The 21,023-nt window shown below is 30.5% G+C and overlaps 1 protein-coding gene across 1 annotated transcript in view; it reads left to right on the top strand.

Annotated features, from left to right (window-relative positions):
- Window positions 1–1,627: 1,627 nt before the first annotated feature.
- The window catches only part of LOC119611353 (kinesin-related protein 8-like), a gene marked incomplete at its 3' end in the record, with an annotated part of 25,961 nt that continues 6,565 nt past the window's right edge, over window positions 1,628–21,023 (top strand). Inside the window, exon 1 of the mRNA XM_037966906.1 lies at window positions 1,628–1,949. The remainder of the gene's footprint in view (window positions 1,950–21,023) is intronic.

Raw genomic sequence — 21,023 nt, 5'->3', positions numbered from 1 at the left:
CAGTTCTAGTTCAGTTATAGTTCAGTTCTAGTTCAGTTCTAGTTCAGTTCTAGTTCAGTTCTAGTTCAGTTCTAGTTCAGTAGTTCAGTTCTAGTTCAGTTCTAGTTCAGTTCTAGTTCAGTTCTAGTTCAGTTCTAGTTCAGTTCTAGTTCAGTTTCTAGTTCAGTTCTAGTTCAGTTCTAGTTCAGTTCTAGTTCAGTTCTAGTTCAGTTCTAGTTCAGTTCTAGTTCAGTTCTAGTTCAGTTCTAGTTCAGTTCTAGTTCAGTTCTAGTTCAGTTCTAGTTCAGTTCTAGTTCAGTTCTAGTTCAGTTCTAGTTCAGTTCTAGTTCAGTTCTAGTTCAGTTCTAGTTCAGTTCTAGTTCAGTTCTAGTTCAGTTCTAGTTCAGTTCTAGTTCAGTTCTAGTTCAGTTCTAGTTCAGTTCTAGTTCAGTTCTAGTTCAGTTCTAGTTCAGTTCTAGTTCAGTTCTAGTTCAGTTCTAGTTCAGTTCTAGTTCAGTTCTAGTTCAGTTCTAGTTCATTCTAGTTCAGTTCTAGTTCAGTTCTAGTTCAGTTCTAGTTCAGTTCTAGTTCAGTTCTAGTTCAGTTCTAGTTCAGTTCTAGTTCAGTTCTAGTTCAGTTCTAGTTCAGTTCTAGTTCAGTTCTAGTTCAGTTCTAGTTCAGTTCTAGTTCAGTTCTAGTTCAGTTCTAGTTCAGTTCTAGTTCAGTTCTAGTTCAGTTCTAGTTTCAGTTCTAGTTCAGTTCTAGTTCAGTTCTAGTTCAGTTCTAGTTCAGTTCTAGTTCAGTTCTAGTTCAGTTCTAGTTCAGTTCTAGTTCAGTTCTAGTTCAGTTCTAGTTCAGTTCTAGTTCAGTTCTAGTTCAGTTCTAGTTCAGTTTTAGTTTAGATTAAGTTTAAATTCGGATCGTATGTGCAAACATTTTAGAATTTCCTTCTATTTAAAGCAATTCCGATGGTTGCTTGAGTCATTTATATCCCCTATAAAAATCCTAAGGGAAATTTCCCCTTCTTGTACATATTATTCATTAACATGATTTGTCAAATCAAACAAATAACATCCTTTAGTAACAAAACATACACATATTTTCAGTTAAATGTGTAAAAGGGAATCGCAATACAAAAATTTATCCCTCTGTTCAGTATCTCATAAATTTCCCCAAAATTTCCTTAAAATGTCCTTTTCCTTACTCCCCTACTTATTGGAATGACTTATTACTTTGTTAAAAAAGGCAATTTTTACAGTGACGTCATAAAATTAAAAAGCAACCTGTTAGTCAAAGCATGTGTTGTTTTTTGATGAATAACGGAAATATCCTGTTTGCCTTGTGTGTACTAACTTGCCACCCCTAAAGAAAATAAGTTTAACGAACTCTTCTCTTGAGGGAAACGAAGGCTAAGGTCAACAAGATTTTCTTTATGTGAGAGTGTGTGTGTGTGTGTATGTTTTGTATTTGTAAGGAGAAACAATAACAGAGAGGATTTGGTAGTAAAACAGTAAATTCCTATTGGAAATGTGAAAAACAAGCAGGGGGTGTGTAAGAGAGAGAGTAAAGGACAAGAGAAAATATCCTTTTTTGAGAAGTTTATAGAAAAGTTAAACAATTTTTGTTTGAATATTAGAAAGGACCTTTCAGTTGCCGGTTGTCTTTGAAGGATTAAACACGTAACGAAACGCTAAAGAGAAATTTTTAAAAAATTTTTATAAAATAAAACGAAAAATAAAAAGCAAAGTAAACAGAAGGAAATAAAAACAAACGAGCGCGTAATTTTTGAAAAAAAAAGAAAATTTTTGAAAAAAGAAATTATAAAAAAAGTGAAATTTATATTAAAACAAATAATTAATTGTAAATTGAAAGGAAAACCATAAATTAATATTACAGATTAAAATCTAGTGTAAAATAATAATAATAATGTATTAAAAGTAAAGCCTATTTTAAGGCAATTTGATAATCTAGTGAGTGTTGTTTTATAAATAAATTTAGTTTAAAAGTTTTCATAATTTAAATTGACCCTTAAGGATTCTGTGGATTTATAAAATACATTTAAAATTCTGTCTACAAATGTCTTTTTGTTGGACAAAAAAAAAGTGATTTATGTTTAAAACACTACATACCTTTAGGCATATAAACAAACAAAGTGCATTAAAATGTTTTTTGTTTACTTTTTAACAAAAATAAATAAAGATTATTACACAATCAAAGGCCAAAAATCTCATATAAAGTTATTATTATAAAATAAAGATAATAAAGGAAATGGAATTTAAAATTATTAAAAAAAAATCATAGCCTATATTAAGGCTTTAAATAATTTAAAAATTTTATTAAATACATTTGCAAAAAGGAAATTTATTTATATAAATTATGTGCTAAATATAAAATTGTTTTGTTGAAATTTTAAATATATTGTGGTTTAAAATTAAATAATAAAGTATAGTTTTGGGCAGTTTTTATAAAGATTTATTTAAAGCATACATTTATGTCTAACTAATTAAAATTTTGCATAAATTTTTTGGAAATAGATAATAATAAATAAACAAATTTTGTAGAAATATGAAAGAAAGTTTAGCAAAAGTTTGAGTTTGTTAGAAGTGTGGTTTGTCAAAGGAAATTAAACAAATCAAACTGCATTTGACAGTTTTGTAATTGAAATTAATTGAATTTGTGTTTTTGTTTTGCTAAAGTCTAAGTTGAGAAATGGCAGACACAGTTGGAGTTTTAAATATAAAATTTTGACAATAAAAACTAAAAGAATGGAAGTTAAAAGTGTGTGAGACATGCTCATCAGATTTTGAGAAACTAGAAGAGAAAATTTGATCAAACTATGACCAACATTTTATAGGAAAATGTGTTCTGATTCTGAGCAATTTTTTACCAAAATTTGTTCAGACCCTGTGGAACTTTTTACTAGAAAAGTTGCTTAGGCCTTGAGGAACATTTTACTAGAAAAGTTGTTCAGACTCCGAGCAACTTCTTACCTGAAAAGTCGTTCAGACCCTGAGGAACATTTTGCTAGAAAAGTCGTAGAAAAGTAGCTCAGACTCTAAGTAACTTTTTACTAGAAAATTTGTTCAGATTAAGAACATGATTTTGCTTGAAAAGATATTCAGATTCTTAGGAACTTTCTATCATAAAATACGATCACATTCTCAGCAACTTTTTACCAGAAAAGTTATTCAGACTCCGAGCAACATTTTACTAGAAAAGTCGTTTAGACTCTGAGCAACTTTTCACTAGAAAGATCGCTCAGACTAAGCTACTATTTACCAAAAAAATTGTTCAGACTCTGAGCAACTTTTTACTAGAAAAGTTGTTCAGACTAGCAAAGTTGTTCAGATTCTGAGCAACTTTTTACTAGCAAAGTTGTTCAGACTCTTAGCACTTTTTACTAGAAAAGTTGTTCAAACTCGATGTAATTTTATACTCGAAAAGTTGTCCAGACTCTGAGCAACTTTTTACTAGAAAAGTCATTCGAACTCTGAGCAACTTTTTACTAGAAAAGTTGTTCAAACTCAAAGTAACTTTATACCAGAAAAGTTGTTCAGACTCTGAGCAACTTTTTACTAGAAAAGTTGTTCAAACTCGAAGTAACTTTCTACCAGAAAAGTAGTTCAGACTCTGAAAAACATTTTTTCGAGAAATGTTGTTCAAACTCGGAATAACTTTATACCAGAAAAGTGGTTCGGTCTCTGAGCAACTTTTTACCAGAAAATTCGCTCTGACTCTCAGCAGTTCTTTAATATAAAAAAAGTTATAACTCTGAGTACTTTTTATTATAAAAGTGTTTCAGTCTCTGAGCAACTTTGAAGTAGAATAGTGATTCGGATGCTGAACAACTTTTTGCTAGGAAATTAGTTTAGACTCTGGCCAAGTTCTTTTTAGAAAGGTTGACCCGTCTTTGAGCTAGTTTTTGTTAGAAAAGTTTCTTAGAATCTGAGAAAATTTATATTAGAAAAGTGTCTTTGAGTCAAGCAAAGCGTTCAGATACTGAACAAGTTTAATGAGAAGTTGTCTAGAGATTTTGTGGGAACAGTTGACCAGACTTTGAAGTTTTATTAGAAATATTTTCCATAATCTGAGAAAGTTTTTATTACAATAGTTGCATAGACTCTGAGCAAGTTCTTGTCAGAAGAACTACTCAGATTCTGTTGCCAAATTACAAGACTTCATAATTTAAAACATTCTTAATATTAAAACAAACATTAAACATATTTTGTTACACTCCTAAAAGTTTCCAGGAAAAGCCCTTAATTAATAACACCTAAAATTATGCTTTAAAATATGAATTATTGTCAACTTATCTTTATGCCGCAAGTGTTAATAATGTGCTAAAATGTGCGCGAAAATATGAAAATATATAAAACACACTCTTATAAATCTAAACACTAGAAAAAAGATAAGCTTAAAACAAAAAAGAGCAAAAGCAAAATGTCTTTGCACCTTAACATATGCTATGAAATATTTTAACACACAGTTATGAAAGAAATAAAGTGGTTTTTAAAGTAAACACTAAATGCACAATATCCGTATATGTATAAATATGAAAAAGTGAAACAAAAAGTAAAAGGATCCTTAAGTAATAAGTGTCTGGTGTATGAAAAAGTGAACCTTCTTACTGTTGGTTGGTTAAAGCTTATAAACGACTACATATACATACAACATAATAATCTTCAGCAATAACAACATCATTATTATTTTGTTTATTATTAACATGCTGTATATGCCTGTTGTATCATCATAAATGCTAAGCAAGAGACATTTATAACAATGTCTGGTGACGCCATAAAATATGCTTTACAAAATATAAAGTAACATAAAGAAAAACGACTTGCATTTCCCGTTTCCGTTTGAAAACGGTTTCCTTACGAGAAAAAAAACTCGAAATATAAAATTTTGTAAAAAAAGAAATTTAAATAAACTAAAAGCTATATAAATACATGTTTGTTTATAAGGAAAATAAAAGGAAAACCTTAAAAGAAATATTATAAAAGGATTTTGTTTTCTTCGAATTTTCTGTTTGTTTGTTTGCTTTTGTTACAAAAATGGCATTGAAATTCCTTGGCGGCCATTATCAGCAAAATAAAACCCACAAAAACAAAACAGTTGGTGTTTTATTTCTTTACCCTTAATAAGCCCTCACTCGCCTGAAAATATACTACATATAATAAAAAAATAATGTCGCAGCCTTTTTAGTATGTGGATTATATAGCAAAAGTATTTGCAGTATAAATTATTATATATAGTGTTATGCAATGTTGTAACAAACATGTTTATGGGAATTTTGTTGTTCCTATAACTTGAGTATAAAAGTGTGTGTTTAGTTGGTTGTTAGTAAATAATGGCATTAAGAAATCGTGATCTTTTCACATTATAGATTCTTAAACTTAAAGTGAGAGAGAGCGAAAGTAAATAAAAAACCCCCAAAATAAACAGAACATGAAATGAAAATGTTTTATGTGTTTGTTTAAAAATCCCACAAAATCCTTTAAACATAAAATAGTGTTATTTTTAATAAACAACTCCGAAAAGTATGCAATGGTTTTTAGGAGGGGATTTCTTGCTTTGAAAAAAGGTTATAAAAAGGTTAAGAAAATACTTTATTACTGGATTAGTAATAAAATATTTGCAAAATATTGTTTTTGCCTTGAAGTAGGCTATATATTTTAATAAATTAAAGAAGCTTCTGAAAGAAGATTTATTCAGACTCTGAGCAAGTTTTTAAACATGAACGTTGATCAGAAGAAGAACAGGTTTTTGGTAGAAAAGTTGTTCAGACTCTGTACAAGTTTTTGGTAGAAAAGTCGTTCAGACTCTGGACGAATTTTTAGTAAAAAAGTTGTACAGGACTAGTAATGAAATATTTGCAAAATATTATTTTAGCCCTGAAGTAGGCTACATATTTAGACTCTAAACACATTTTTAAATATTTTTCAGATTCTGAACAAGTTGTTTATAGAAAATTGTTTCAGACTCTGAACAATTATTCGATAGAAAAGTTGTTTAGATTATGGACAAGCTTTTGTTAGAAATGTTGTTCAGATTCTGAACAAGTTTTCAATACAAAAGTTGTTCAGACTCTGAACAAGTTTTTAATGGAAAAGTTGTTGAGACTCTGAACAAGTTTTTGATGGAAAAGTTGTTTTGAATGTGAACAGGTTTTTGATGGAAAAGTTGTTTTGAATGTGAACAGGTTTTTGATGGAAAGTTGTTAAGAATTCGAAAAATGTTTGATTGAAAAGTTGTTGAAATGCTGAACAAGTTCTTGATAGAAAAGTTGTTCAGTTTCTGAACAACTTTCTTATGGAAAGGTCTGAAGAAGATTTTTGAGAAAATTTTTTCAAATTTTTAATAGAAAAGTGGTTTGTTTTTTAAGAAACGTTGTTTAGACTCTGATCAAGTTTTTGATAGACAAGTTGTTCCGACTCTGAACAAATATTTGTCAGAAACCTTGTTCAGACTCTGAACAAGCTTTTAATGGAAAAGTTGTTCAGACTCTGAACAGGTTTCTGATACAGAAGTTATTCTGTATTTGAACAAGTTTTTGATGGAAAAGTTGTTCAGACTCTGAACAAGTTTATGATTGAAAAGTTGTTGAGACTCTGAACAGTTTTATGATTCAAAAGTTGTTCTGAATGTGAACAAGTTTTCGATAGAAAAGTTGTTCTGACTGTGAAGAATTTTTCCATAGAGAAGTTGTTCATAGTCTGAAAAAGTTTTTGATAGAAAAGTTGTTCTGACTTTGAACAAGTTCTTGATGGAAAAGTTGTTCAGACTCTGAACAAGTTTTTGATTGAAAAGTTGTTGAGACTCGAAACAGTTTTATGATTGAAAAGTTGTTTTGAATGTGGACAAATTTTTGATGGAAAGTTGTTAAGAATTCGAAAAATTTGTCCAAAATCTGAACAAGTTTTTGATAAAAAAGTTGTTCTGACTGTAAACTAGTTTTTCGTAGAGAAGTTGTTCAGAGTCTGAACAAGTTTTTCATAGAAAAGTTGTTCGGACTCTGAACAAGTTCATGGTACAAAAGTTGTTTAGCCATCATTCTTGCAGGAAATTTGTTCAGACCTTGTGAATGTTTTTCCAAGACATATTGTTGAGACTCTATAACGATTGGTTAGAAAAGTTGTTTAGAATTTGAGCAAGATTTTATTTTAAAAGTTGTTCAGAATTCGAACATTTTTTTGAGAGAAAAATATCAGACAGAAAAGATTCTGATAGAAAATGTTCGATTTGTATTAAATTTTTCACTAAAAAATACATTTTTTTGCATTTTTTTTATAAAATTTTAATTCAATTCTAAACTTCTAAATTTCACTCAAAATTTATTATCATTTTTAACATTTCAACCCAAAAGATTATTAAATCACTTTAATTTGTTATAATTTATCAAAAAAAAAAAATATGTATATATTAAATGTCTCCCCAAAGTATGCTTTAAAATAATTGTATTTGCCACAAAATCCCTAAACATAGACTTTAAAATTGTTCTTTGTATAAAAAAAAAAATGAAATTTTTTTTTTAAATTAATGTGTTTTTTCTGCCTTCAAATTTTATGTCACACTTGAATGCAATAATAATGGAGAGAAATAAAAAGTCAAGGATTCCTTAAACCATGTAAAGAGAATTATGCGTTTCATGCGTGACCATACCTCTTCTAAATCGTAGCTAGCCAAAGAGGAGAAGTAAGAAGAAGTATGTATATGAAAAGAAAAAGAGTTATGGCTAAAAATATTTGCTACTATGACTGGGTTTAGTTAATGGTTTCTCTGAGGAAAAGTGTCAGTTTAAAAAATGACTTTTCAGTATATGAACATGAACAAAACAAAGTGAAAAAAACATATATACATATGTACGTGCATGTGAGAATTGAAAACATTTAGGAGTGTAATAAAAGTAGAGTGAAAAGAAAACCAGCCTAAAAGTAAGCAATTGTTTTTAATTTATGTTGAGAAGAAAATATTTAAACTATTAAGTTTGTTTTTGTAAGTTAAAATTATTCCTCTATACATATGTATGTATAGCCGAAATAGTGTAAGGGAAATTGAATTAAATTCATTGCCTAATTTAAGGCTTATTTAAATAAATTTATTTATTAATTTTGAGAAATTTCCTGTTTTAAAATACTGGCAAGTTTTTTTAAGCTAATTTATAATTTTTGTTAACATTTTTTTATTTTCTTATGTTTTGCCTTTAATATATTATTATTCAGCCTTAAGGTTATGCTACAAGTTTTACCTATTTACTCACTCTTTAGCTTATTTATATCAGCAGGAGCATAAAATTTCCGGTCTTGATTTTATTTTGAAAGAATTTTCATACTCATTGCTTTTCAATTTTAATAAAGAAAAGAATAATATGCCTTATCTTTGACTACATTTTACAGTGCTCCCCTAAGAGTATGCTTTAATATTTTATTTATGCTTTAGTGTATGCGTAAATTGTTTATATGTATGTTTATGAGTGTTTTATCATAAAATATACAAAAAATTGTTGCAATTTCCTTAAGCCATAAACTTAAGTATCAGGGACTTGTCTGTTTAAGGCGGCTGCTACTTTTGATGATGATGTGAATGATTATGATGTATAACTTATTAAATATGTAAAAATTGAGGTAGTATGGCAAATAATTTTAGCCTTAAGGTTTATGCTCTACAAAAAGTTAATAAAACGTTATATATACAAAGTAAGAAAAAGTTAAATATTTTAAAAGAAAATTTTAAGAAATTTTGATTTTTTACAAAAAAAAATATTTCCTAATGAATATTAAAGCATACTTTAGGGTATACTAAAACTATTAGAACAATTTAAGTTTCTCTCTTTAATAAAAAACAACCTTCTTTAATTTCTGTTTAATAACAAAGAAAAAAGGAGGTTTTTCTTCCCAACAAAAACTAAAACTTGTTCGCTTTTAATACAATTAGTCAACTTGGCCTTTAGTGATTTTCTATGGCTCCGAAAGAAAAACTTTTTCTACACCCACTTATTTCCTAGGGAAACTTACTAAATTACCTGACTTAGAACGGAAACATTGTCATATTAAAACGCTCACGTAGCTGCCAACCGTGAACACAAAAAAAAACAAAATTTCCAACTCTTTTTTTTTTCTCCATTGTGCCATAGCTAAAAAGCCTTAAATTAGGCAACTGCAATAATTCTAACAAGGTGGCAGTTAAGTTAAACAAACGTGATCATTTATTATAACAAAAATGTATATAGAAAAAAGAAAAACCCCCAAAGAAATCACATAAAATTAGCACGTAATTCTTCAACACACTTACTATTAACTACCAACCACCTTCGTATATTTACAATCACATACTTATATCAAAAAAGCCTAAAAGTAGGCACGTAATTTTCTTATAAAGCAAAGTAAACATAATAGAAATATGAAAATGATTTCAAGATTTCATCGTTAAGAAAAGAAAAAAAAAAGAAGCAAATTGTTAAAATGGAATATAAATTACATATGGTGTTATATTTAATTAGATATTTTTCTTTTATAAAACAACACCAAAGGCCTATTTTTAGGCGGGGAGAGGGACAAAAATTTAAATTAAAAAATAATAAACGGAACGTGTTAGAATACGCAGCAAATAGCAAAAATTTTTACTTTGGTGATAAATTTTGTTTTATAATTTAGGTTTATTTAGAATTATTTTAAAATGTATAGCATATTGTTAGGGTAATTAACATTTGTACCTTTTAAAATAATTATTTACTTAAAAAAATGTTCTTAAATTAAAAAATTAATTAACAAAACGTGTTCCAAAAACATGAAATGATTTTTATTACATTAAAGTCAGTTCTTGTTGTTTTTCTAGTTCTGTTCTAGTTATAGATCTGTTATAGTTTTGTTCTAGTTCTGTTCTAGTTCTGTTCTAGTTCTGTTCTAGTTCTGTTCTAGTTCTGTTCTAGTTCTGTTCTAGTTCTGTTCTAGTTCTGTTCTAGTTCTGTTCTAGTTCTGTTCTAGTTCTGTTCTAGTTCTGTTCTAGTTCTGTTTCTAGTTTTCTGTTCTAGTTCTGTCTAGTTCTGTTCTAGTTCTGTTCTAGTTCTGTTCTAGTTCTGTTCTAGTTCTGTTCTAGTTCTGTTCTAGTTCTGTTCTAGTTCTGTTCTAGTTCTGTTCTAGTTCTGTTCTAGTTCTGTTCTAGTTCTGTTCTAGTTCTGTTCTAGTTCTGTTCTAGTTCTGTTCTAGTTCTGTTCTAGTTCTGTTCTAGTTCTGTTCTAGTTCTGTTCTAGTTCTGTTCTAGTTCTGTTCTAGTTCTGTTCTAGTTCTGTTCTAGTTCTGTTCTAGTTCTGTTCTAGTTCTGTTCTAGTTCTGTTCTAGTTCTGTTCTAGTTCTGTTCTAGTTCTGTTCTAGTTCTGTTCTAGTTCTGTTCTAGTTCTGTTCTAGTTCGTTCTAGTTCTGTTCTAGTTCTGTTCTAGTTCTGTTCTAGTTCTGTCTAGTTCTGTTCTAGTTCTGTTCTAGTTCTGTTCTAGTTCTGTTCTAATTCTGTTCTAGTTCTGTTCTAGTTCTGTTTAGTTCTGTTCTAGTTCTGTTCTAGTTATGTTCTAGTTCTGTTCTAGTTCTGTTCTAGTTCTGTTCTAGTTCTGTTCTAGTTCTGTTCTAGTTCTGTTCTAGTTCTGTTCTAGTTCTGTTCTAGTTCTAGTTCTGTTCTAGTTCTGTTCTAGTTCTGTTCTAGTTCTGTTCTAGTTCTAGTTCTGTTCTAGTTTCTAGTTCTGTTCTAGTTCTGTTCTAGTTCTGTTCTAGTTCTGTTCTAATTCTGTTCTATTTCTGTTCTAGTTCTGTTTTAGTTCTGTTCTAGTTCTGTTCTAGTTCTTCGTTCTGTTCTAGTTCTGTTCTAGTTCTGTTCTAGTTCTGTTCTAGTTCTGTTCTAGTTCTGTTCTAGTTCTGTTCTAGTTCTGTTCTAGTTCTGTTCTAGTTCTGTTCTAGTTCTAGTTCTGTTCTAGTTCTGTTCTAGTTCTGTTCTAGTTCTGTTCTAGTTCTGTTCTAGTTCTGTTCTAGTTCTGTTCTAGTTCTGTTCTAGTTCTGTTCTAGTTCTGTTCTAGTTCTGTTCTAGTTCTGTTCTAGTTCTGTTCTAGTTCTGTTCTAGTTCTGTTCTAGTTCTGTTCTAGTTCTAGTTCTAGTTCTGTTCTAGTTCTGTTCGTTATGTTCTAGTTCTAGTTCTAGTTTCTGTTCTAGTTCTGTTCTAGTTCTGTTCTAGTTCTGTTCTAGTTCTGTTCTAGTTCAGTTCTAGTTCAGTTCTAGTTCTGTTCTAGTTCTGTTCTAGATCTGTTCTAGTTCTGTTCTAGTTCTGTTCTAGTTCTGTTCTAGTTCTGTTCTAGTTCTAGTTCAGTTCTAGTTCTGTTCCAGTTCTTTTCTAGTTCTTTTCTAGCTCATTGTGCTAAGAGTATCCAAGAAAAATTATAAATTTACAACATATCATAATATATTACCAAATTCTCCTAAAAGTCTCAGCTGTTTTAACAAATTGTCTATTATTTATATAACATTTATTGTGCCTTTTAATCCCTGTTAAACATTCTTTTTAATTATGTTTATATTTTTTCAAAAAACAAACTTTTTTATTTTTAATCTATGAGAAAACCTAACACCCATATTAATACCATAAAATATCTACAACATTAATATTAACGATGCCTTAAAGTATGCAGAGTATAAAATTATTCAAGTCAAAAACAAACAAACACATCACTAGAAAGTTGAATATTTTGATGTGGGCGTGGGTGGAGTAAAATCTTGATGAGTTGAATGGGAAGAGGACAAAAAAAATCTAGAAATGTAAACAAAACATCAATTTTCAAGAGATATCAAGTAATGGGAGAACAGTAAAGTAAATAAAATACTTTTTAAAAGGAATAGGAAAATGTATAGCAATGGTCAAACAAATAAATGTAAAATTGTACTTCTTTTGATGACATTTAAGGTTTTAACTATAATTTTCCATAACATAAAATAAAAAAAGAGAATCACTTTTAGTTAAGGATGTTATTTTCCTCACTCTCTTTGTATTTTTTAGGGATTTTTATTTGTCTGTGTGTTAGAGAAGTATTTTGTTTAGTATTTACTTAAGACTTGTAATATATATTTTCAAAATGTCTTACATATCGAAAGGACATGTACATATAAACAAGTATTTGCCTTGTGTTTTTTAGAAGACAGTGCTTAGCTACGTATGTGTAATATATTGAGTCTTAATTTCCGCTTTACTGTGCAATTTTTTTATTGTATGTACAAGCAAATACCCTTGTATGTTTTGTTTGTTTCTTTTATCAATTTCTTTTTTTCCTTAGTTTATTAGTGTATGACTGGGGGAGAGCTCTCAAATAACTAAGTCACTGTGATATGTTTGTTATTTTAATTGCTATTTTCAGGAAGTTTATTTTCTAGCTTTATTTATAGGATTTTATATAGATTTCGTTATGTCTTTTTCAGCAAATGCCTTTCTTTTATCTTTAGGAAAAACAACCAAGGAAATACAAATTTCGCAAAAAGAAGAAAATTACTTTTAACAAATATATTTAAAAGCTACAAAAAGACATTAAATTTATTATGTATCAAATTGAATTTTATTTCTGTTTTTTATCTGTCTTTAGAGGAAGTATTTTAAAATTTAAAATGATAATCTAAAGAGCATAAAAAAATTTAATTATATGTTAAGACACCTCATAAAAATCGTTGAGGCCTTAAAGTAGATTTTTATAAATATAGTAAAATAAAATTAAATTACTTACGGCTGTAAAACTTTGACGAAAATCTGAAAGAAATAAAAGAATATATAAGATTTAGAAACAGATTATAATATTTAACATAAAATCATAAATTAAGTTGAGTTCTAGTTCAGCTCATTTCTAGTTCAGTTCTATTTCAGTTCTAGTTCAGTTCTAGTTCAGTTCTAGTTCAGTTCTAGTTCAGTTGTAGTTCAGTTCTAGTTCAGTTCTAGTTCAGTTCTAGTTCAGTTCTAGTTCAGTTTTAGTTCAGTTCTAGTTCAGTTCTAGTTCAGTTCTAGTTCAGTTCTAGTTCTAGTTCAGTTCTAGTTCAGTTCTAGTTCAGTTCTAGTTCAGTTCTAGTTCTAGTTCAGTTCTAGTTCTAGTTCAGTTCTAGTTCAGTTCTAGTTCTAGTTCTAGTTCAGTTCAGTTCTAGTTCAGTTCTAGTTCAGTTCTAGTTAGTCAGTTCTAGTTCAGTCTAGTTCAGTTCTAGTTCAGTTCTAGTTCTAGTTCTAGTTCAGTTCTAGTTCAGTTCTAGTTCAGTTCTAGTTCAGTTCTAGTTCAGTTCTAGTTCAGTTCTAGTTCTAGTTCATTATAGTTCAGTTCTAGTTCAGTTCTAGTTCAGTTCTAGTTCAGTTCTAGTTCAGTTAGTTCTAGTTCAGTTCTAGTTCAGTTCTAGTCAGTTCTAGTTCAGTTCTAGTTCAGTTCTAGTTCAGTTCTAGTTCAGTTCTAGTTCAGTTCTAGTTCAGTTCTAGTTCAGTTCTAGTTCAGTTCCTAGTTCAGTTCTAGTTCAGTTCTAGTTCAGTTCTAGTTCAGTTCTAGTTCAGTTCTAGTTCAGTTCTAGTTCAGTTCTAGTTCAGTTCTAGTTCAGTTCTAGTTCAGTTCTAGTTCAGTTCTAGTTCAGTTCTAGTTCAGTTCTAGTTCAGTTCTAGTTCAGTTCTAGTTCAGTTCTAGTTCAGTTCTAGTTCAGTTCTAGTTCAGTTCTAGTTCAGTTCTAGTTCAGTTCTAGTTCAGTTCTAGTTCAGTTTAGTCAGTTCTAGTTCAGTTCTAGTTCAGTTCTAGTTCAGTTCTAGTTCAGTTCTAGTTCAGTTCTAGTTCAGTTCTAGTTCGGTTCTAGTTCTGCTCTAGTTCAGTTCTAGTTCAGTTCTAGTTCAGTCTAGTTCAGTTCTAGTTCAGTTCTAGTTCAGTTCTAGTTCAGTTCTAGTTAAGTTTCTAGTTCAGTTCTAGTTCAGTTCTAGTTCAGTTCTAGTTCAGTTCTAGTTCAGTTCTAGTTCAGTTCTAGTTCAGTTCTAGTTCAGTTTTAGTTCGTTCTATGTTCTAGTTCAGTTCTAGTTCAGTTCTAGTTCAGTTCTAGTCAGTTCTAGTTCAGTCTATTCTAGTTCAGTTCTAGTTCAGTTCTAGTTCAGTTCTAGTTCAGTTCTAGTTCAGTTCTTAGTTCAGTTCTAGTTCAGTTCAGTTCTAGTTCAGTTCTAGTTCAGTTCTAGTTCAGTTCTAGTTCAGTTCTAGTTCAGTTCTAGTTCAGTTCTAGTTCAGTTCTAGTTCAGTTCTAGCTCAGTTCTAGTTCAGTTCTAGTTCAGTTCTTGTTCAGTTCTAGTTCAGTTTTAGTTCAGTTCTAGTTCAATTCTAGTTTAGTTCTAGTTCAGTTCTAGTTCAGTGCTAGTTTAGTTCTAGTTCAGTTCTAGTTCGTTTTTCCTACTTATTACCAATTTAAACATAACTAAATAATTTAAGTAATATTTAAATAATTTTTCTTTGGTGCATTTCAAAAACTTTTAAACACAACTATTTAATATTAAAAGTTTATTTCAGAACGAATGTAACTATAAAAGAAACTACATAAAAACCAATATAAAAAAACTTTTTAAAACTCTCGCTCTTCCTCAGCAGCAGGAAAAAAACAAGTAAAATAAAACACATTGAACTTTCCATTTACCACTTGAATGGAACTTTAAATAAAGTTAAAATATAAACAAATGTAATACAAAGAATTGACAAACAAACTTGTCATTGACATGATTATGAACCAAAAAAAAAAAAAAAAAATACCAGAAATAGGGAGAGTACCAAGTACAGCAAACCTATAAGGACATCAGAAACGAACAACTACAAATAGGAATCCACACGGAAGCTATATACTCCTACACATACATACATACGTAGTCTAGTTGCCATAAAAATAAAACTAGAAACGAAACTACAATTGTAAAACTCTTGTATGACACGAAACCACTTTTAGATGTTAGAAGTATAGAAAAACCAAATCACTACAAGATCTTTGAAGCAAAAAACAAAAAACAAAAAAATCTTGACTATAGATAAAAAGTATGTGGAAAAACTTTTGTATTCTAGAGTTATTTGCTCTTAAACACAATCAAAACCAGGAAAACTACAGCAAAACATCACAGCTTTGAAAAATGTTTGCCAAAGTTTCCTTCATTTTTGCTCGCAAAAAAAATGTAGAAAGAAAAATCTAAGGGCTAAAATATAGTAGAAAACTTCTTTCTTGTATCAGGCAGTCAAATAAAAGTGGTTTTTGCAAAGAATTTTTCCATTTCATCAAGAGTTTATAGAAGTTGTTTAAACACAACTTTTTGGTAACTGTATGTGACAAAGTATTTAAAAACCACAGAACTAGAACAGAACTAGAACAGAACTAGGACAGAACTAGAACAGAACTAGAACAGAACTAGAACAGAACAAGAACAGAACTAGAACAGAACAGAACTAGAACAGAACTAGAACAGCACTAGAACAGAACTAGAACAGAACTAGAACAGAACTAGAATAGAACTAGAACAGAACTAGAACAGAACTAGAACAGAACTAGAACAGAACTAGAACGAACTAGAACAGAACTAGAACAGAACTAGAACAGAACTAGAACAGAACTGAACAGAACTAGAACAGAAACTAGAACAGAACTAGAACAGAACTAGAACAGAACTAGAACAGAACCTAGAACAGAACTAGAAACAGAACTAGAACAGAACTAGAACAGAACTAGAACAGAACTAGAACAGAACTAGAACAGAACTAGAACAGAACTAGAAAGAACTAGAACAGAACTAGAACAGAACTAGAACAGAACAGAACAGAACAGACTAGAACAGAACTAGAACAGAACTAGAAACAGAACTAGAAACAGAATAGAACTAGAACAGAACTAGAACAGAACTAGAACAGAACTAGAAGAACAGAACTAGAACAGAACTAGAACAGAACTAGAAAGAACAGAAAGAACTAGAACAGAACTAGAACAGAACTAGAACAGAACTAGAACAGAACTAGAACAGAACTAGAACAGAACTAGAACAGAACTAGAACTAGAACAGAACTAGAACAGAACTAGAACAGAGAACTAGAACAGAACTAGAACAGAACTAGAACAGAACTAGAACAGAACTAGAACAGAACTAGAACAGAACTAGAACAGAACTAGAACGAACTAGAACAGAACTAGAACAGAACTAGAACAGAAACTAGAAAACAGAACAGAACTAGAAGACTAGAACAGAACTAGAACAGAACTAGAACAGAACTAGAACAGACTAGAACAGAACTAGAACAGAAACTATGAACAGAACTAGAACCGAACTAGAACAGAACTAGAACAGAACTAGAACAGAACTAGAACGGAACTAGAACAGAACTAGAACAGAACTAGAACAGAACTAGAACGAGGAACTAGAACAGAACTAGAACATAACTAGAACAGAACTAGAACTAGAACAGCATTAGAAACAGAACTAGAACAGAGCTAGAGTAGAGCTAGAGTAGAGCTTAGAGTAGAACTAGAACTGAACTGAACTAGAACTAGAACAGAACTAGAACAGAACTAGACAGAACAGAACTAGAACAGAACTAGAACAGAACCAGAACAGAACTAGAACAGAACTAGAACAGAACTAGAACAGAACTAGAACAGAACTAGAACAGAACTAGAACAGAACTAGAACAGAACTAGAACAGAACTAGAACAGAACTAGAACAGAACTAGAACAGAACTAGAACAGAACTAGAACAGAACTAGAACAGAACTAGAACAGAACTAGAACAGAACTAGAACAGAACTAGAACAGAACTAGAACAGAACTAGAACAGAACTAGAACAGAACTAGAACAGAACTAGAACAGAACTAGAACAGAGCTAGAACAGAACTAGAACAGAACTAGAACAGAACTAGAACAGAACTAGAACAGAACTAGAACAGAACTAGAACAGAACTAGAACAGAACAGAACAGAACAGAACTAGAACTAGAACTAGAACTAGAACTAGAACAGAACTAGAACTAGAACAGAACTAGAACAGAACTAGAACAGAACTAGAACAGAACTAGAACAGAACTAGAACAGAACTAGAACAGAACTAGAACAGAACTAGAACAGAACTAGAACAGAACTAGAACAGAACTAGAACAGAACTAGAACAGAACTAGAACAGAACTAGAACAGAACTAGAACAGAACTAGAACAGAACTAGAACGAACTAGAACAGAACTAGAACAGAACTAAATTTAAAAATAAATCATATTTAAAATTTCTAGAATTAATTCTTCAATAAAATCTAGTTTTTAAAATAACTCCTAAAAGCTGGTAACAAAATTTGGTTGCCCCAAAGTATGTTTTTTATTTACTAAATGGGGTTTTTGCATGTTACCATAAACGATATAATTTTTTTTTTTTGTTTTTTAAAATCTATATTTTAAATTTCCATATATTTTAAAGTACTGTATTTGACATATTTGCAAAACTTTTTAAATCACTAGGTATATAGGTTAAGTGTTTGTTAAGAGCCTAAATGTATGCTATAAATATTTATGTGTTGTATGTGATTTGAGTATATATTTCCTTAAAATTTGTGAATTATTAGGTTTTAACAATTTAAAATGAACCAGAACTAGAACAGAACTATAACAGAACTAGAACAGAACTAGAATAGAACTAGAACAAGAACTAGAACAGAACTAGAACAGAACTAGAACAGAACTAGGACAGAACTAGAACCAGAACTAGAACAGAACTAGAACAGAACAAGAACAGAACTAGAACAGAACAGAACTAGAACAGAACTAGAACAGCACTAGAACAGAACTAGAACAGAACTAGAACAGAACTAGAATAGAACTAGAACAGAACTAGATCAGAACTAGAACAACTAGAACAGACTAGAACAGAACTAGAACAGAACTAGAACAGAACTAGAACAGAACTAGAACAGAACTAGAACCGAACTAGAACAGAACTAGAACAGAACTAGAACAGAACTAGAACAGAACTAGAACAGAACTAGAACAGAACTAGAACAGAACTAGAAACAGAACTAGAACAGAACTAGAACAGAACTAGAACAGAACTAGAACAGAACTAGAACAGAACTAGAACAGAACTAGAACAGAACTAGAACAGAACTAGAACAGAACTAGAACAGAACTAGAACAGAACTAGACAGAACTAGAACAGAACTAGAACAGAACTAGAACAGAACTAGAACAGAACTAGAACAGAACTAGAACAGAACTAGAACAGAACTAGAACAGAACTAGAACAGAACTAGAACAGAACTAGAACAGAACTAGAACAGAACTAGAACAGAACTAGAACAGAACTAGAACAGAACTAGAACAGAACTAGAACAGAACTAGAACAGAACTAGAACAGAAACTAGAACAGAACTAGAACAGAACTAGAACAGAACTAGAACAGAACTAGAACAGAACTAGAACAGAACTAGAACAGAACTAGAACAGAACTAGAACAGAACTAGAACAGAACTAGAACAGAACTAGAACAGAACTAGAACGGAACTAGAACAGAACTAGAACAGAACTAGAACAGAACTAGAACAGAACTAGAACATAACTAGAACAGAACTAGAACTAGAACAGAATTAGAACAGAACTAGAACAGAGCTAGAGTAGAGCTAGAGTAGAGCTAGAGTAGAGCTAGAGTAGAACTAGAACTGAACTGAACTAGAACTAGAACAGAACTAGAACAGAACTAGAACAGAACTAGAACAGAACTAGAACAGAACTAGAACAGAACTAGAACAGAACCAGAACAGAACTAGAACAGAACTAGAACAGAACTAGAACAGAACTAGAACAGAACTAGAACAGAACTAGAACAGAACTAGAACAGAACTAGAACAGAACTAGAACAGAACTAGAACAGAACTAGAACAGAACTAGAACAGAACTAGAACAGAACTAGAACAGAACTAGAACAGAACTAGAACAGAACTAGAACAGAACTAGAACAGAACTAGAACAGAACTAGAACAGAACTAGAACAGAACTAGAACAGAACTAGAACAGAACTAGAACAGAGCTAGAACAGAACTAGAACAGAACTAGAACAGAACTAGAACAGAACTAGAACAGAACAGAACAGACAGAACAGAACAGAACAGAACAGAACAGAACAGAACAGAACTAGAACTAGAACTAGAACAGAACTAGAACTAGAACAGAACTAGAACAGAACTAGAACAGAACTAGAACAGAACTAGAACAGAACTAGAACAGAACTAGAACAGAACTAGAACAGAACAGAACTAGAACAGAACTAGAACAGAACTAGAACAGAACTAGAACAGAACTAGAACAGAACTAGAACAGAACTAGAACAGAACTAGAACAGAACTAGAACAGAACTAGAACAGAACTAGAACAGAACTAGAACAGAACTAGAACAGAACTAGAACAGAACTAGAACAGAACTAGAACAGAACTAGAACAGAACTAGAACAGAAACTAGAACAGAACTAGAACAGAACTAGAACAGAACTAGAACAGAACTAGAACAGAACTAGAACAGAACTAGAACAGAACTAGAACAGAACTAGAACAGAACTAGAACAGAACTAGAGCGGAACTTGAACTGAACTAGAACTGAACTAGAACTGAACTAGAACTGAACTGGAACTGAACTAGAACAGAGCTAAAACTGAACTAGAACTGAACTAGAACAGAACTAGAACAGAACTAGAACAGAACTAGAACAGAACTAGAACAGAACTAGAACAGAACTAGAACAGAACTAGAACAGAACTAGAACAGAACTAGAACAGAACTAGAACAGAACTAGAACAGAACTAGAACAGAACTAGAACAGAACTAGAACAGAACTAGAACAGAACTAGAACAGAACTAGAACAGAACTAGAACAGAACTAGAACAGAACTAGAACAGAACTAGAACAGAACTAGAACAGAACTAGAACAGAACTAGAACAGAACTAGAACAGAACTAGAACAGAACTAGAACAGAACTAGAACAGAACTAGAACAGAACTAGAACAGAACTAGAACAGAACTAGAACAGAACTAGAACAGAACTAGAACAACTGAACTACATCTTTTAATATCAAAACCCTTTATATTCTAAACAAAATGTTGCTACCACAAAATTGATGTATAAAATATTGATTTTTAAATAGATTTTCCAATATAGCCTCAAAGTATGCAACTGAAATTTTGTTTGACAGAAACTAAACCAAAACTAAAATTGCAACTGACATACTATTTTCCTAAACTATATCAAAATGAAATTTTCATTAAAAAGAAGAAAAAAAATACCAACAAAATTGTTTGACCATTTCCAACAAACACCTCAAGCGCTGTCAATCAAAATTACCAAACAAATGAACCCTAAATTTAGGCAAAAACATTTTAGTATGTTATAATAGAGATAGAAAATATAACATTTAATAAAAACGTTTATAGTTTAGATTTTAGCATGAATAAATATTTGTTTGTTTGGTTCGAAAATTATTAAAATTTATTAAATTTTTTGAGGGCAAAATAGTTTTGCTGCTTGTTGGTCGTTTTAATAAAATGTATAGACAGAATAAACATTATGAGCAGAGATAGAGAGAGAGTTGAAATTAAGACTAAACGAAATATGTGTGGAATAAATTAAATATTTATTTAATAGAAATTGAAAATTAAAATTTATGAGAAATTTTTAATTGAAAAAGGAAAATTATGTTTAAATTGTTGAATGTGTTGAGGTGAAAGATAAAAATATAATTTTAAAGAGTTTTTTAAATTAAAAGCCATAAGTGAAGTCTGCTGTAGGGAGTTTTCAAAATGTTCTATTCTATTCTTATCCCCCTAAAAGTATGTTTTAAGATATATTTTCCCTTTATTTTGTTTACTTAACAAACTATTTTAAATTATGCCTTTTTTGGAATAAACTTTATTCATTAAGAATTTTATGTTTCAGTTTTATGAAGACTTAAGTTACCAACTAAAACCATTTGCCAGTTCTTAATTGTTTTTTCTCCAACTTTTTTTCCGCCTAAATGCTAATTGCAGTTTCAGT

The sequence above is a fragment of the Lucilia sericata genome, unplaced genomic scaffold (assembly GCF_015586225.1).
Source record: "Lucilia sericata isolate MDLA Ls3-8-SP2 unplaced genomic scaffold, ASM1558622v1 Contig001427F_arrow, whole genome shotgun sequence".
NCBI classification, from domain to species: domain Eukaryota; kingdom Metazoa; phylum Arthropoda; class Insecta; order Diptera; family Calliphoridae; genus Lucilia; species Lucilia sericata.
Note: the sequence above shows the minus strand (reverse complement) of the source record. Positions and strands in the feature narration are given on the sequence as shown.